Genomic DNA, 18,401 nt, shown 5'->3' with positions numbered 1-18,401 from the left:
TGAATGCACCATTCTCTATTCTGTGGGAAGAATAAAACAACCAAGATATATTTCTCAGTACCGAGGACCTATGGAATGAAGTAGATGGTTCTAAATATGCACTGTGAAACGACTATTTGCGTTTTCATCCTGCTTCTAACTTACCAGTAACCTTGTAAAAGGTTCTTAATCTACCTATATTTTAATTTCCTCATTTGAAATAGGGATAATATAGGAATAAAACTTTGTTACATGTAAAATATTTTGATTACTAACTGGGGCATTGCAGGCATTCGATAAATATTAGTTCCCATTATCATCGTCATTAAACAGGGGATAGAAAAATAATCTAAGAATGAACTTAAGCACATGGTCAGATTGCTAGTAATAAATAAACACTTTACTTTTCCAGTTTACTCAGTCAATTTAGGACATCAAATGACTTTCAGGACTACGTCACTCAGGGAAAGGAGGTATCTTTGCAAAATTTTCAACTTTTTGTTATTTGGGTACTCTGACTGAATCTGAGATAGTGGTAGACACATCCAGTAAGGCCCCAAGAGTCATAGCAGAGTCTTTGTCAAAAGAATCATACAGAAAAAAGTAGGTAGAGAAATCACAAATTCCCTTTCACAAAGATGCTGCATTTTTATTAGAGAAGGATGAAGGCAGGCAGACTGAAAAGCAGGACTTGCTATGGAAAGAAACAGAGCGAGTCACTTCAAACATTAAATGCGAATCATTATGGTGTTAATGCTCTTGATATCAGAATTATCCAGCACTATAGATAGAGGATTTGGTGTGATTATCATTTAAGGATATTATCTTTATAAATAGAAGGATGTTTGCCTATCTGAAAAAGTGAAATTCCCATTTTTTTAGACAGGCATTACAATACACTGATGCATGAAAAGCCTTATAAATGACCATCAGACCATTCCGACATATTAACTTATTAAACGAATATAACATATGGTACTAAGCTTCTATATTTCAATGTAAACTGAAGTCTTATATATTAAATGAAGTTGTTTTATAATGTTATGTTTATAATAACAACTAGTATTAGATGAACTGAAAAACAAAATACTATTCTGCTAAACAATACAATTATGCTAAAATTAGGAATTAATTCGAAATACCATATTATAAAACTGACTGTCTTCTACCAGAGTAACTGCAAAAGAATAGAAATCTGAATTCATGATTTTCCTTTATTGAAGGAGCACTGATACATCATCCCTTGCCTGTCATTTATCATAAAAAAGCAGAATATCTACACATGTTAAATGTGATTTCAAAATAAATACAGAGAAGCAAGTTTAAAAAAAATTGAATGAGATTTTTCCTTGTCTGATGTATTTCAAACATGAATCCACTTGTCTTTTTATTTTCCTGTCAAGCTTATTTTCACTTACTTAAAATCAACTTCTCAATTTCCAGCTCCCAGAAGACCTTAGTGTTCTGGTTGAAAGAACCACACAAAGCTCAACTCAAAATCTCACTCGTTTCCAGCTTCAAAATATGTGTGTAAGAAGGTCCAAGGTCATCACAGTTTGGATGACAGGAAGAGAGGAGGGACAAGTTGCTATGGGAACCAGAAGATCACTTTGATGAAAATTTAGAGTTCACTCATGGTCACAAGAGGATGGCATATGGCAATGACAACACACTTTATTAAATATAAATTTATCTATAAAGCGAAGGAGCTAACATCAGATTAATTGTGAGTATATGTTTTCATTAGAAGGTGAAATATGTAAAATAAATAAAATTTTCAAAATATTTTAAGGTTCCTAAATGTTCTGTTCTTTCCATTCTGTACTCTTTATTGTCAGAAATCAGTGTTCCCAATACAGGGCCAAAATTATAGCCTAAAAGTTGCATTTTAATAAATATTTATATTAATATATATCAAAGAGCTTCATAAATATATTTAATTAAATGAATAAATGAGCAAATGTATCCTAAAACCATGCAAATTTTATGTACAAACATTGTTCACAAAATTATTTACCATTATGAAAAACTAACAACCTAAAAGGTCATAAAACAAATAGCTTATTATAATTCCTATGAATGCAGAACTAGTAGTCACTAAATATGAACATTCTGGATAACAAGAGTGCTGAGGAAAAGGCTAATACTGTGAAAATCTCCATTATTACATGATGGCACTTTGCTGTATATACATAGTTTATATCTATGTACCTGAGCTCTCAACCCATTTAATGGGCACGTTGAGAGCAGATGCCCTGCCTATTCGATCTTACATCTCTACTGCCTAGTGTTTAGTGTAAAGTAAGTATTCAGTTAGTTTCTCAATTAAATTGATAAAACTAAAACAACTGCTGTGAAAGATAATGATGCCAATTCTTAATGAAGGAATTAGCTTTCTTATACATTGTTGCTATTGAAAATAAAAATAGGAACAGACATTTAAAAAATAACTTATGAGGAAATAATAAATACACAAATTCTATGATCTGGCAGTTCCATTCTTAGGTATATATCCTAGAAAGATTCTTCCATAGGAAACATGCACAAGATAGTACATAGTATTACTGCCCTTAATCACAAAATGCCAATAATATCAGCTATGATTTATTGAGCACTTAAAAACAGCAAGAACTCCTCTTCATTTAACCCTAAGCATACTCGTAAGAGGGATATACATGGTATGTTTTTTTTAATTTTATTTTTTTAAATTAATTTACATCCATATTAGTTAGCATATAGTGCAATAATGATTTCAGGAGTAGATTCCTTAATGCCCCTTAACCATTTAGAACATCCGCCCTCCCACAACCCCTCCAGCAACCCTCCAGTTTGTTCTCTATATATACTAGTCTTTTATGTTTTGTTCCCCTCTCTGTTTTTATATCATTTTTGCTTCCCTTCCCTTATGTTCATCTGTTTTGTCTCTTAAAATCCTCATATGAGTGAACTCATATGATATTTGTCTTTCTCTGACTATTTTCGCTTAGCATAATACCCTCCAGTTCTATCCATGTAGTTGCAAATGGCAAGATTTAATTCTTTTTGATTGCCGAGTAATACTCCACTGTATGTATATGTGTGTGTATTTTATATATATATATATATACACATATATATATGTATTTGTCTTTATATATATATGTATATATTCTTCTTACATATATATAAGAATATATATACATATATTCATCCAACAATGGACATTTGGGCTCTTTCCATACTTTGGCTACTGTTGATAGTGCTGCTACAAACATGGGGGTGCATGTGTCCCTTCGAAACAGCACACCTGTATCCCTTGGATAATACCTAGTAGTGCAACTGCTGGGTCATAGGGTAGCTCTATTTTTAGCTTTTGAGAAACCTCCATACTGTTTTCCACAGTGACTGAACCAGTTTGCATTCCCACCAGCAGTGCAAAAGAGATCCTCTTTCTCTACATCCTTGCCAGCAACTGTTATTGCCTGAGTTGTTAATGTTAGCCATTCTGACAGGTGTGAGATAGTATCTCATTGTGGTTCTGATTTGTATTTCCCTGATGATGAGTAATGTTGAGCATTTTTTCATGTGTCGGTTGGCCATCTGGATGTCTTCTTTGGAGAAGTGTCTATCCATGTCTTTTTCCCATTTCTTCAATGGATTATTTGTTTTTTGGGTCTTGAGTCTGATAAGTTCTTTATAGATTTTGGATACTAACCCTTTATCTGATGTCATTTGAAAATATCTTCTCCCATTCTGTCAGTTGCCTTTTAGTTTTGCTGATTGTTTCCTTCGCGGTGCAGAAGCTATTTATTTTGATGAGGTCCCAGTAGTTCATTTTTGCTTTTGTTTCTCTTGCCTCCAGAGACGTGTTGAGTAAGAAGTTGCTGCAGCCAAGATCAAAAAGGTTTTGCCTGCTTTCTCCTCGAGGATTTTGATGGCTTCCTGTCTTACATTGAGGTCTTTCATCCAATTTAAGTTTATTTTTGTGTATGGTGTAAGAAAGTGGTCCAGGTTCATTCTTCTGCATGTCGCTGTCTAGTTTTCCCAGCACCACTTGCTGAAGTGACTGTCTTTATTCCACTAGATATTCTTTCCTGCTTTGTCAAACATTAGTCAGCCATACGTTTTTGGGTCCATTTCTGGGTTCTCTATTCTGTTCCATTGATCTGAGTGTCTGTTCTTGTGCCAGTACCATACTGCCTTGATGATTATAGCTTTGTAGTATAGCTTGAAGTCTGGGATTCTGATGCCTCCGGCTTTGGTTTTCTTTTTCAAGATTGCTTTAGCTATTTGGGGTCATTACTGGTTCCATACAAAATTTAGGATTATTTGTTCTAGCTCTGTGAAGAATTCTGGTGTTATTTTGATAGGGATTGCATTGAATATGCAGATTGCTTTGGGTAGTATTGACATTTTAACAATATTTGTTCTTCCTATCCAGGAGCATGGAATCTTTTTTCCATTTTTTCATGTCTTCTCCAATTTCTTTCATAAGCTTTCTATAGTTTTCAGTGTATAGATTTTTTCACCTCTTTGGTTAAATTTATTTCTAGGTATTTTATGGATTTTGGTGCAATGGTAAATGGGATTGATTCCTTGATTTCTTTTTCTGTTGCTTCATTGTTGGTGTATAGGAATGCAACCATTTTCTGTGCATTGATTTTATATCCTGCAACTTTGCTGAATTCATGAATCAGTTCTAGCAGTTTTTTGGTGGAATGTTTTGGGTTTTCCATATAGAGTATCATGTCATCTATGAAGAGTGAAAGTTTGACCTCCTCATGGTCGACTGGGATGCCTTTTATGTCTTTGTGTTGTCTGGTTGCAACGGGTAAGACTTCCAATACTATGTTGAATAACAGTGGTGAGAGAGGACATCCCTGTCTTGTTCCTAACCTCAGAGGGAAAGCTCTCAGTTTTTCCCCATTAAGGATGATATTAGTATTGGGTCGTTCAAAAATGGCTTTTATGATCTCGAGGTATGCTCCTTCTATCCCTACTTTCTTGAGGATTTTTATCAAGAAAGGAAGCTGTATTTTGTAAAAATGTTTTCTCTGTATCTATTGAGACGATCACATGGTTCTTGTCCTTTCTTTTATTGATGTGATGAATCACGTTGTTTTGCGGATATTGAACCAGCCCTGCATTCCAGGTATAAATCCCACTTGGTTGTGGTGAATAATTTTTTACATGTATTGTTGGATCTGGTTGGCTAATATCTTGTTGAGGTTTTTGCATCCATGTTCATCAGGGAAATTGGTCTATAGTTCTCCTTTTTTAGTGGGGTCTCTATCTGGTTTTGGAATCAAGGTAATGCTGGTCTCATAGAATGAGTTTGGAAGTTTTCCTTCCATATCTATTTTTTGGAGCGGCTTCAAGAGAATAGGTATTAACTCTTCCTTAAATGTTTGGTAGAATTCCCCCTGGAAAGCCATCTGGCCCTAAACTCTTGTTTTTTGTAAGATTTTTGAATACTTATTCAATTTATTTACTGGTTATGGGTCTGTTCAAATTTTCTTTTTCTTCATGTTTCAGTTTTGGTGTATACGTTTCTAGGAATTTGTCCATGTCTTCCAGATTGCCCATTTTATTGGCATATAATTGTTCTTAATATTCTCTTATGACTGTTTTTTATTTCTGCTGTGTTGGTTGTGATCTCTCCTCTTTCATTCTTTATTTTGTTCATTTGGGTCCTTTCCTTTTTCTTTTTGATCAAACTGGCTAGTGGTTTATCAATTTTTTTTAATTCTTTCAAAGAACCAGATTCTGGTTTCTTTGATCTGTGCTACTGTTTGTTGTTGTTGTCGTTGTTGTTGTTGTTGTTGTTGTTTTGGTTTTGATAGCATTAGTTTCTCCTCTAATCGTTATGATTTCCTGTCTTCTGCTGGTATTGGGTTTTATTTGCTGTTCTTTTTCCAGCTCTTTAAGGCACAAAGTTAGGTTTTGTACCTGAGCTCTTTCTTCCTTCTTTCGGAAGGCCTGGATTGCAATATACTTTCCTCTTATCGTTGCCTTTGTTGTATCCCAGAGGTTTTGGGTTGTGGTGTTGTCATTTTCTTTGGCTTCCATATACTTTTCAATTTCCTCCTTAACTTCTTGGTTGGCCCATTCATTATATAGAGGGATGTTCTTTAGTCTCCAAGTATTTGTTACCTTTCCAATTTTTTTCTTGTGGTTGATTTTGAGTTTCATAGTGTTGTGGTCTGAAAATATGCATGATATGATCCTGATCTTTTGGTACTTGCTGAGGGTTGATTTGTGTCCCAGCATGTGGTCTACACTGGAGAACGTATGTGCACTGGAGAAGAATGTATATTCTGCTGCTTTAGGATGAAATGCTCTGAATATATCTGTTAAGTCCATCTGGTCCAGTGTGCCATTCAAAGCTATTGTTTTCTTGTTGATTTTTTGATTAGATGATCTGTCCATTGCTGTGAGTAGTGTGTTGAAATCTCCTACTATTATGGTATTACTATCTATGCTGTTCTTTATGTTTGTGAATAATTGATTTATATATTTGGGTGCTCTCACATTTGGTGCATAAATGTTTACAATTGTTAGGTCTTCTTGGTGGATAGACCCCCTTGATTATGATATAGTGCCCTTCTGCATCTCTTGATACAATCTTTATTTTAAAGTCTAGATTGTCTGATATAAGTATGGCTACTCTGGCTTTCTTTTGTTGACCATTAGCATGATAGATGGTACTCCATCCCCTTACATTCAATCTGAAGGTGTCTTTAGGTCTAAAGTGGGTCTCTTGTAAACAGAATATAGATGGATCTTGTTTTCTTATCCATTATGTTACCCTATGTCTTTTGATTGGAGCATTGAGTCCATTTGACCTTTAGAGTGAGTACTAAAAGATATGAATTCATTGCCATTATGTTGCTTGTAGAGATGGGAGTTTCTGGTGGGTGTTTTTTGGTCCTTTTTAATCTTTGCTGCTTTTGGTATGCATTTATTTATTTATTTTTCATGTTTTCTTCCCTCAGAGAGTCCCCCTTAAAATTTGTTGCAGAGCTGGTTTAATGGTCACAAACTCCTTTAATTTTTGTTTGTCTGGGAAACTTTCAATCTCTCCTTCTATTTTGAATGACAGCCTTGCTGGATAAAGAATTCTTGGATTCATATTTTTCTGATTCAGCACATTGAATATATCCTGCCACTCCTTTCTGGCCTGCAAATTTCTGTGGATAGATCTGCTGCAAACTGATCTGTCTTCCCTTGCAGGTTAAGGACTTTTTTTCCCCTTGCGCTTTCACGATTCTCTCCTTGTCTGAGTATTTTGTGAATTTGACTATTGTATGCCTGGTTGATGGTTGGTTTTTGTTGAATCTAATGGGAGTACTCTGTGCTTCCTGGATTTTGATGTCTGTGTCTATGCCCAGGTTAGGATGTTTTCCACTATGATTTCCTCACATAACCCTTCTACCCCTATTTCTCTCTCTTCCTCTTTTGGGACTCCTATGATTCTGATGTTGTTCCTTTTTAATGAGTTACTGATTTCTCTAATTCTTAAATCATGCTCTTTTGCCTTAACCTCCCTCTTTTTTCTGCTTCCTTATTCTCCATAATTTTGTCCTCTATATTGCTGATTCTCTGTTCTGCCTCATCCATCCTTGCTGCCGTGGCATCTATTCGAGAGTGCAGCTCAGTTATAGCATTTTTTATTTCATCTTGACTAGCTTTTACTTCATCTCCGCAGAAAGGGATTATAATCTATTTTCGACTCCAGGTCGTATTCGTATTGTCGTGATTCTAAATTCTGGTTCTGACATCTTGCTTGTATCTGTCATTTCTTCCTGCTCTTTCTTTTGGGGTGAATTCCTTCATTTGTCATTTTGAAGGAATTCAAAGAAAAGGAATTAATGAGTTACAAAAAATTAAAATTAAAAAAAATTAAAATTAAAAAGTATTAAAATTAAAAATTAAAAACAAACACACTCAAAGAAAAATAGAATAAATGATGCTAGGTCCTAGGTTTGTTTTGGTCTGGGTGTTGAAAGGGGCTTGATAGATTAGAGAAAAAAAAGGGAAAAAAGGAAATCTTTTGAGAATTTGAAAAAATGAATACACTGAAGTAGACTAAAATGAAATGATGGAAGTAAAATAGAATTTGAACAAATTTACGCAAAATAAAAACTATAATAGAAAAAATAAAAATATTTTAAATAAAAATTGAAAATTAAAACAAATGTTTTTTCCTTCTGTATTCAAGAAAAAGAGAAGAAACGAAAAAGATAGAGAGAAAGAAAGAAAATTGAATAGATGGACCGGCTAACAGACTGAAATACAACTGAAATTACTTTGTTTTCCCCTAGAAGTCAAACTATGAAGAGCTTTATAGTCCATAAACTAAGCAGGCAGTGAGACTTGTGGTCTTGAAGAGGGAGGTTGGCCAAGTTGGGCGGGGCTTAGTGTAACGGGTCCATTCTCCACTAGATGGTGCTGCTAGCCTACTGGGATGGATTCTTGTGGCGCCTGCAGGTGCATATGCGCATGCGTGGGAGCAGTGAAAATGGCGTCACCCAACTACCCAGTCTTGAGTATCGGAACTCTGTTCTCCCCATCAGCAATCGTGCACCCGTCCTTCATCTTTGGCTTCTGTCCACTCCCCACTTCCACACTGTCCATGACCAAGCTCGAGGCAGTACCTCCCTCCTGAGTTTTATCGCAGATGTGGCTGTCTTCCCTGGCCCCCCACTTCTGAGGGACTGTGGCTTTGACCCGTTCTGTCCCTCTGCAAAGGGTCTCACCAAGAAATGGCCGGGTGCCAGCTGCACCCAGGAACACTTGCGGGACCGTGCTGCTGCTGATGCCCAGAGACTGCCAGCCTGCCCCAGAAAAAGTTCGCGAGACAGTGTAGCAGCAGCGCCTCAGGGATAATAGAAAATCACAACACACATCTGGCACCAGGCTTCACCCCCCCCCCCCCAGTGACCTTGACCCAGCACCAGCGAATGTGGTTGCCTTCTGGGGTCTGCTGGGCCCAGGTGGCCTCACAGCCTCTACCAAATGTCCTTCCAGCAGCAGGACCACTTCTCCCTGTGTGACCTGAGAACCCCTGGACCCCACCCTGCTCCTAGGGATTCACCCTTCCCACCAGAGCACTGCCAGGTATTGAGCTGCAGAGTTGCAGATTCTGCGCTCCCCCTGTTCACAGTATTAATGGAATTTAAACCCTCTCCTTTCTCCCTTTTTAGTTTAGTCCCTGTGGCTGTTTCCTATTTTCCACTTTCTCTCCAACTGCTTTTGGGGAGGGGTGCTTTCCCCCTATTCTCCCCCCATGCCCCATCTCCATCCTCTCTCCACATGCAAAAGTGGTTCCCTTCCCTCTGAGGCTTCTCTCTCCCCAAGTTCAGCTCTCCATGCTGCATACGTGCTGAATTCTGTGGTTCAGGTTGGCCAGATTGTTGTGTTAATCGTCAGATCAGTTTTCTAGGTGTGCATGATGGATTAATGTTGGTCTGGCTGTATTTCATAGACACGAGACACACAAAAACTTCCATGCTGTTCTGCCATCTTGGCTCCTCCTCTACTCTGTATGTTTTCAACAAACTAGGACATTTTAGGTTAAGGAAGATCAATTCATTTACTAAAGATCATTCAGCTAGTAAATACCAGAACCCTACTCTGTATTCAGAATTCATTATGCTAAACTGGCTCAAACAAACAAATAAACAAACAAATTTGACACTAGTTACACATATTTCAACATAAGAATGGGTAAATGTAAATTATCATACATGTATACAATGGAGTAATATAAAGCAAAAAAAAAAAATTGGAGCTACATGTGCTGACCTAATGAATTTTACAAACAGAATTGTGAAATTAACATTATACTTATACATTCTACTTACCTTTCTAACACCTGGCCAAATCTTACTCAAAAATAGTTACTCATCATTTCTCTTCTTATAATATCATGTATTAAACAGAAAAAGGAGGAGGATAAGTACAATATTCCATTCAGTTACATAGGCCAATAAGGGTTAGTTATTGTTTTAAAGAATTATTTTGATCTACCAAATAATTAAACCAAGATTTGTCATCATGCAAAAAGCTAATTACTTTATCTTCCTCAAATACCATATCTGAACCTTACATTTAGTGTCAATAATTTGACTTAGTACAACAATTAGTCAATTATTAATTAAGTCTAATTCTTCTTCTGGACAATTAACTACTTCAGAAAAACCTCTATAGTGGTTTTGATATAAATTCTCAGTGTACTTCATTATCAATATAGCAATATCATGAGATTTGTTACAATCAATTAAATTAATCTTACTAATTGTACCAGTATTACATCAAATAGCACTTTGTAAACTATTATTATGGTAAAATAAAGAGGTTAAATTTATAGCAGTATTTTCCATATCCTTATCAACAAAATAATAATAATGATGATTGGAAACACATTTAACAACAAAAAGTAGAAATTTTGTTCTCTGAAAACTATAAAACATTGTTGAGATAAGTTAAATGCCTAAATATATCAAATAATATCCCTTTTCTACAGATAGGAATAATTAATGTCAAGAGAGTGGTAATTCCCCAAACAATCTGTAGACTCAACACAATTTCTATCAAAGACATTGCCATGCTGATCCTAAAATAAAACAAAAACAAAAACAAAAACACAAGACACAACAAGGTTGGTGAGGATATGGAAAAAAAGGACCCCTCTTGCACTGTTGCTGGGATTGCAAACTGGTGCAGCCATGGGGGAAAACAGTTTAGAGATTCCTCAAAATGTTAAAAATAGAACTATCCTATGATCTAGCAATTGCATTACTATCCTATGATCTAGCAATTGCAGTATTTACCCAAAGAATACAAAAATACTAATTCAAAGTGATACATGCCCCTCAATGTTTATAACAGCATTATCTACAATAGCCAAATTATGGAAACAGCCTAAGTGTCTGTCAACTGATGAATGGATAAAGAAGACATGCTTTGTGTTCGTGACATTACTGAAAGAAATACTACTCAGGCATAAAAATGAATGAAATCTTGCCATTCTCAATGACATGGTTGGACCTAAAGAGTATTACACTAAGTGAAATAAGTCAGAGAAAGACAAATACCAAATGATTTCACTCATACATGGAATTTAAGAAACAAAACAAATGAGGAAAGGGATAAAAAGAGAGAGAGAGAGAGAGAGAGAGAGAGAGAGAGAGAGAGGCAAACCAAGAAACAGCCTCTTAACTATAGAGAACAAACTGATAGTAACCAGAGGGGAGATGGGTAGAAGAATGGGCGAAATCGGTGATGAGGATTAAGGAGGGCACTTGCTGTGATCAGCACTGAGTTGTATGGAAGTGTTGAATCACTATATTGTACACCTGAAACTAATATTACACTGTATGTTAAATATTGGAATTTAAACAAAAACTTTAAAAAAATTATGTGGGATGTCAACTACCAAGATAAGCAAAACAGTCTTGAAAACAAGAACAAAATTGAACAACTCATAATTTCTAATTTTAATATTAGAAAACTATAGTAATCAAAACAGTGTACTACTTGCATAAGTATAGGTGTATAGATCTATGGAACAGAATTGAGAATACAGAAATAAACCATTAATTTATGTTCAATAAAATTTTGGCAAGAGCACCCACAAAATTCAATGGTAAAAGAATTATCTTTTCAAGAAACGGTCCTGGAACAAATGGATATTCCTATACAAAAGATGAGTGATTGCTAATGTGTACAAGGTTTCCTTTGGGGATGACCAAAAGTGGTCTAAAATTAGATGGTGCTGATGCTTGCACAGTTCTGAACTCGGTAAAAACCACTGAATTGTACAGTTTAGATGGGCGAAATTTATGGTATGTGAATTGTAGCTCAAAATGTTTTTAAAATGTAGAATGCATCCTTAGCAATGGCTTTAGGAAACAGATTTAAAAAAATGAATAAAATTGGAGCAAAAAGACATGCTGGATGTAAATTTTAGTTAAAACCAGGAAGGTGGCTAGGACTGAGTTAGCACAGGAGAGAGACAAGAGGGTTTCAGGGCGTGTTATACATAGAAATATGTTTTCTTAAAATGTTTTCCTTTTCATTTAATTTTTTCCCATATTTAAACTATATTCAACTGAAGTTAATGAATAACTGAGGACACACTTGAATTGTCAGTATTTCACTGAGGATTTATTTCATGCTATATTTATGTGGACATCCTGAAAAGCCACAGGAGTGACATACACGGGATGTAGTCAAGCAAACAACATGTTCTGTATATTCACCATAATTTTATATAAATCTGAAAGGTCAATCTTTGGCATTTTGCTACAAACCTATTTCTTTTCTTGGATGTTAAATTAGATATTCCTAATACTCAGCATTTATTTTCTTTTACAACCTAAAATGTTGATGAATTTGAAGATATTAAGGCACATCTGTAAGACCTCATTTAAGCTTGTTATGTCAAACTATTAGTTACTTACAAATGTAATAGTCTTTAGTCTTATATATCTGGAATGACCTATTTAAGATTTAGTTTTAGGTTTTTTTATTATTATTTGAGAGAGAGAGAGAGAGAGAGAGAGAGAGAGAGAGAGAGAGAGAGAGGACTAGGGAGAAGGGCAGAGGGGAGGGAAAGAATCTTAAGCAGACTTCATGCTCAGCATGGAGCCTGATGCAGGGTTCCATCCCATCACCCTGGGATCATGACCTGAGACAAAATCAAGATGCAGACACAACCAACTGAGCACCCAGGTGCCCCATATTTAGTCATTTTTTAAAAATTTTAGTCACTTAGAGTTCACTCATTATGTTATGCTTTTCAATTTATCAAAACCTTTGATTTACTTTCTGTCTCATTACTAGAATATCTTTGATAAAGCAGGAAAGAATATCCAATGGAAAAAAGACAGTCTCTTTAGCAAATGGTGCTGGGAGACCTGGACAGCAACATGCAGAAGAATGAAACTAGACCACTTTCTTACACCATTCACAAAAATGAACTCAAAATGGATGAAGGACCTGAATGTGAGACAGGAAACCATCAAAACCTAGAGGAGAAAGCAGGAAAAAAACCTATCTGACCTCAGATGCAGCAATTTCTTACTCAACACATCTCCAAAGGCAAGAGAATTAAAAGCAAAAATGAACTATTGGGACCTCATCAAGATAAAAAGCTTCTGCACAGCAAAGGGAACAATCAACAAAACTAAAAGGCAACTGATGGAATGGGAAAATATATTTGCAAATGACATACAGATAAAGGGTTGGTAACTAAAATCTATAAAGAACTCACCAAACTCCACACCTGAAAAGCAAATAATCCAGTGAAGAAATGGGCAGAAAACATGAATAGACGCTTCTCTAAAGAAGACATCCAGATGGCCACCAGGCACATGAAAAGATGCTCAACGTCACTCCTCATCAGGGAAATACAAATCAAAACCACACTGAGATATCACCTCAGACGAGAGTGGCTAAAAATGAACAAATCAGGAGACTATAGATACCCCAGGGGGTAGAGGAAGGGGGAAAAAAGTTACAGAGAGGGAAGGAGGCAAACCATAAGAGACCCTTAAATACTGAGAACAAACTGGGGTTGATGGGGGGTGGGGGAGAGGGGAAAGTTGGTGATGGGCATTGAGGAGGGCACCTGTTGGGATAAGCACTGGGTGTTATATGGAAACCAATCTGACAATAAATTATATAAATAAATAAATAATAAATAAGTAATTATTTTTTTAATTAAAAAAAGAAAATACCTCAAAAAAAACTTCATTTTAATAATTAAAAAAAAACCTTTGATTCACTTTCTGTCTCATTACTAGAATATGGCCAAGAACATTTTAAATTTCCAACTTTATATCTCTTCCTTTGACCTAGTGTCTGGGTCATTCTAGGTTCCAAAAAAAAAAAATTAAAAGAAAAAGCTTATTCTTCCTTCCTACTAAACCCATCTACACTCAGAGCTCCTACTGGACTTCCATGTTTATTTTAGTGCAGTACTGGGGTACCTGACTGGCTCAGTCAGTTAAGAATCTGACTCTTGATTTTGGCTCAGGTCATGATCTCTCAGTTCATGAGATCAAGGCCTGTGTTGGTCTCTGCACTGTCAGCAGCGGATTCTCTGCTTGGGATTCACTGTCTCCCTCTCTCTCTCTGCCCCTCCTTCATGCAATCACTCATTCTCTCTCTCTCTAAATAAATAAACTTAAAAAATATTTTAGTACAGTACTTTTCATTTAGTATAGGACACTAGACACTTACTGAAAATTTATGGAAGCATAATTACTTTCTTTGGTTATCTTAAATGAAAACATAAATCAAAGTTTAGCTAAGTTTAGACTTTTCTCGTAAGAGTTATTACTATTATTTGCAAAATTATTATAGTCTGACATATTTTTCAAAAATCTAATTTCATTTCAAAAATTGTCATTTTAATTAAATAATTTCTATTACATATCCACAGTTTCAAAGTATGCTCCTAACTATATTTATGACTATTTTTCTTTTCATATTTTTACATGTATAAATAAAAGTATATATAAGTACAGAGTTTTATACTTTATAAATAAATTCATATCAAATCATCTCATTGGGTCCTATCCCTAGACCTGAAAGATTATTGCTATGGTCTGGATATTTGTGTCCCCCCAAACCTCCTAAGTTTAGATCCTAACCCTCAAAGGAGATAGTGCTAGTAGGTAAGGCCTTTGGGGGTTGGTGAAACCATGAGAGTAGAACTCTCTTGAAAGGGATTAATGCCTTATAAAACAGGCTCCAGAGAAATACCTAGCCCCTTCCACCTGATGAGGAAACAAGAAGTCTCTGATCTGGAATAGAGCTCTCACCTGATCATGCTGGCACACTGATCTTGGACTTCCAGCTTCCAGAACTGCGATATACAAATTTCTGTTGTTTGTAAACTACCCAGTTTGTGGTGCTTTGTTATAGTAGCCCAAATGGACTAAGTCTGTTGTTATTTTTGGTAGTTTCAATGAATTTTATTTAAAGAAAGGGTGATATTGAAATGCTTTTTCCAGAGCTTGTGATACAACCTGCCGTTGTATTACTCCTTTAGAATCTTACGTACCAATGCATACTCCAATCGTTCTTCCCCAATATTAAGAATATCTACCTCTTCCAGTTCTATCATTTACATTGCAAAACAAGATAACAGGGAGAAATGACAAATTAGAGCAGTGGTTACCTTATAATAAATCTTTTCACCTGCAGGCTTTCTAGCATGAAGATTGTCTACTTGGTTTAGGTTTATGTTTGCCACATTTCATGTCATCTTTACATCCTTCAAAAGCCAGCCACAGTTTGTTACTAGGAAAGAGAGAGCATCTCCCCTTCACAGCAAGAGACATTCTTTTAGATAATCCTTAGAACAAGCTAAAGCTGAAAAACCTGATGGCGTGAGGGAAGAGACCCATGTTGGAAAGGGAATAGGGGTTGTTTACTAAGGGAAGAAATGCCAGTATCAGGTGCAACACTCATCTAACAGTAGGAATACTTGTTACATTAACAAGATTTACTGACAGACTCCATCTGTGTCTTCTCACCAAACAAGGTCACTCAGTCAGATACTCTGGAGCCTAATGAGGAAAGTGCCAAGCCTCTGGAGCGATAATGGAAGTTCACTCTGACTTACGCCTCAGGCACTGGCAATATTTTTAGGTCGAGAAAATAAAATAAGGTACAGAAAAAGGTCATAATTTTTATCGAGCTGATGCACCTTGAAAAATAGCTGTTCATGTAACTGGGTATGTTTAGTAATTTTTTTCCTCTTTCCTGAGATTCAAGGTTACTTTTCTATTCTTCCTCAAAGCAGTCCTTCCAGGTCTTAATATGTTACCTGAACATTAGGTTTATATATGTTATTAGGTTAAAGAGGCTGCCACAGTTTTAAAAAAATTTTTTATGTCTAAGAAAGTAAGTATCTAAAAAATCTTAAGGGGATATGTGTGGGAGGCAGGGTTACATGTCATAAAATATTAGCTCTTTTTTTTTTTTTTCAGAAAAATCCTCATAATTTTTTCCTGTGCATTGGATATCACACTATTTCTCAAACTTGGGAATTAGATGCCTGAATTCATGTCATAGATATTGCTTTTAAAAAGATTTTTGACTTGGGCACATAGCTTATTTCTGAGCCTCAGTGTCCTTAATGGAAAAACAATGGATTTAGAATAAATAATCATGGAGATCACTTCCAATGTAAACTACACATTCTCCAGGCTTATTTGCTACACATGACCTTACGTGCCCTCAAACGACTTTCAGTGAACCTACCCAAATACACATTTTATATAGCTCTAGTTTCAAAGTAACCTCATGATATTAAAACATAGCCGACTTCTTGATCATTCTTTCACTTTATCCCCATGCTACCCACTAAATTCTTACTATATAAAGATTTATAAAACCATGAAGCACATAGCTTCACCTTCCTTATTAATTCCAGATTTTATTATAAAATTAAAACTAAATAAAACTTTTCATTATCTGCCATTTTCTTCAACACTTCTGAAATAAGAGTCCCTCATTAAAAGCAAAACAAACAAAAACCCAACACGACACTAGTGTCACAAAGCAATCTCTTGCCTCAGGTGCCGTACTAAAATCAAAGAACACTAAAAGTAAGTGACCTTAAACTTATGGAAAGAACAAATCTTCACAAGAACTAGACCACAGATGATCCAGAATGATCGAAAACCCAGACCCATTGCCATTTGCAATGATGTGGATGGACCTAAATGTATTATGCTAAGCGAAGTCAGTCAGTCAGAGAAAGACAAATACCATATGATTTCACTCATGTGGAATTTAAGAAATGGAACAGATATATTAACAACAGAGAATAAATTATGGGTTGATGGAGGGAGGTGGGTGGGAGATGGGCTAGATGGGTGATGGGTACTAAGGAGGGCACTTGTGATGAGCACTGGCTGTTGTATGGAAGTGATGAATGACTGAATTCTACTCCTAAAGCCAGTATTGCACTGTGTGTTAACTAAAATTTCAATTTTAAGAAAAGGGAAAAAAAAGAAAAACTCCTGTGTGTCAGGTGCTGGGTCAAGGGAATCAGAAAACACAATTAGTTTAAGACAGTTCTTTTTTTTTAATGTTTATTTATTTATTTTGAGAGAAACACAAATGCACAAATGGGAGAGGGTCAGAGGGAGAGGAGAGAGCAAATCCCCAGCAGGATCCAGACTCAGCTCAGAGCCTGACTTGGGCTCTATCTCATGAACCATGTGATCATGACCTCAGCCAATATCAAGAGTTGGACTCCTAACCGACTGAGACACCTAGGAGCCCCTAAGTTAAGAAATTTTAAATCTGAGATATTCCCGATCTAGAACATACCATGGAGTTTGAATGAAGGGAGACAAATTAATTATTTTATTTATTCATTTAGGACCAGCTCACTGGAGCTACAAATCTTGGATAAAGAGGCAATTATGACTGAAGATAAAATAATAATTATGAATGGTCTAATATTATGATGGAAAAAATACTCAGTAATAAAGAATAAGTGGACAATGACAGGGCACAGTCAGTGGGCCCTGCTTACAGAGGGTGGTCAGAAAAGTCTGCCCAACTAGGTGAGAATAGAACAAAGCATGAAGGTTGAGAGGAGTCTGCCATGTGAACCACAATGAAGAGTGATCTCTGCAGAAGTCTAGGTCAGTATTTAGTAGAGTGGGGACTCTACCTTATAGAAGGCTTTTTTTAAAAATGTAGCAGAACAAATTTATTGTTTTGACAGAACGAATTTATATTTTCTTCAATTTATGCAAATCTCTGGGTAACTCCAATTATTTTATGCACAAATTAATACATTTATTTCTTTTTTTTAACTTTATTTATTTATTTTTAATTTTAAAGAGAGAGAGAGCATGCCGATTGGGAGAGAGAGGCAGAGGGAGAGAAAGAGAATCTTAAGCAGGCTCCCTGCTCAGCACAAAGCCTGATGCAGGGCTTGATCCCACGAACCTGGGATCGTGACCTGAGCCAAAATCAAGAGCTGGATGCTCAACCAACTGAGCCACTCAGGCACCCCAAAACTATATTTCTTATATCCATAAAATTATTATTCTTCCAAGAATCCCACAAAAAGTCAGTATTTGGGACAGATCTTCATGGACTTCTTTTTTGTCCCCATGTCGCAGTCAGAAACACTTATTGCATTCTCTGTACCTTTCCTATTTCATGATGCAGCAATCTGCTATGTCATTAATTTTCTCCCAATCTTCCCATTCCCAATTCTTCCATATGTAGACTCACATATTCTAAACTATATCACCTTCAAGGAATGGCCATTTCTTGAATATACTGCTAATTTCAAGCCTCTATCCTGCCTTTTCTTCCTGAAAAGGATATTCTTCATTCCATTCCTGAGTTGTTATTCTTCAACACTAAAGTAGGCTGAATCTCTCCTTCTTTTTAAC

Source organism: Prionailurus viverrinus, chromosome C1, assembly GCF_022837055.1.
Source record: "Prionailurus viverrinus isolate Anna chromosome C1, UM_Priviv_1.0, whole genome shotgun sequence".
NCBI classification, from domain to species: domain Eukaryota; kingdom Metazoa; phylum Chordata; class Mammalia; order Carnivora; family Felidae; genus Prionailurus; species Prionailurus viverrinus.
This window is presented reverse-complemented; position numbering follows the sequence as displayed.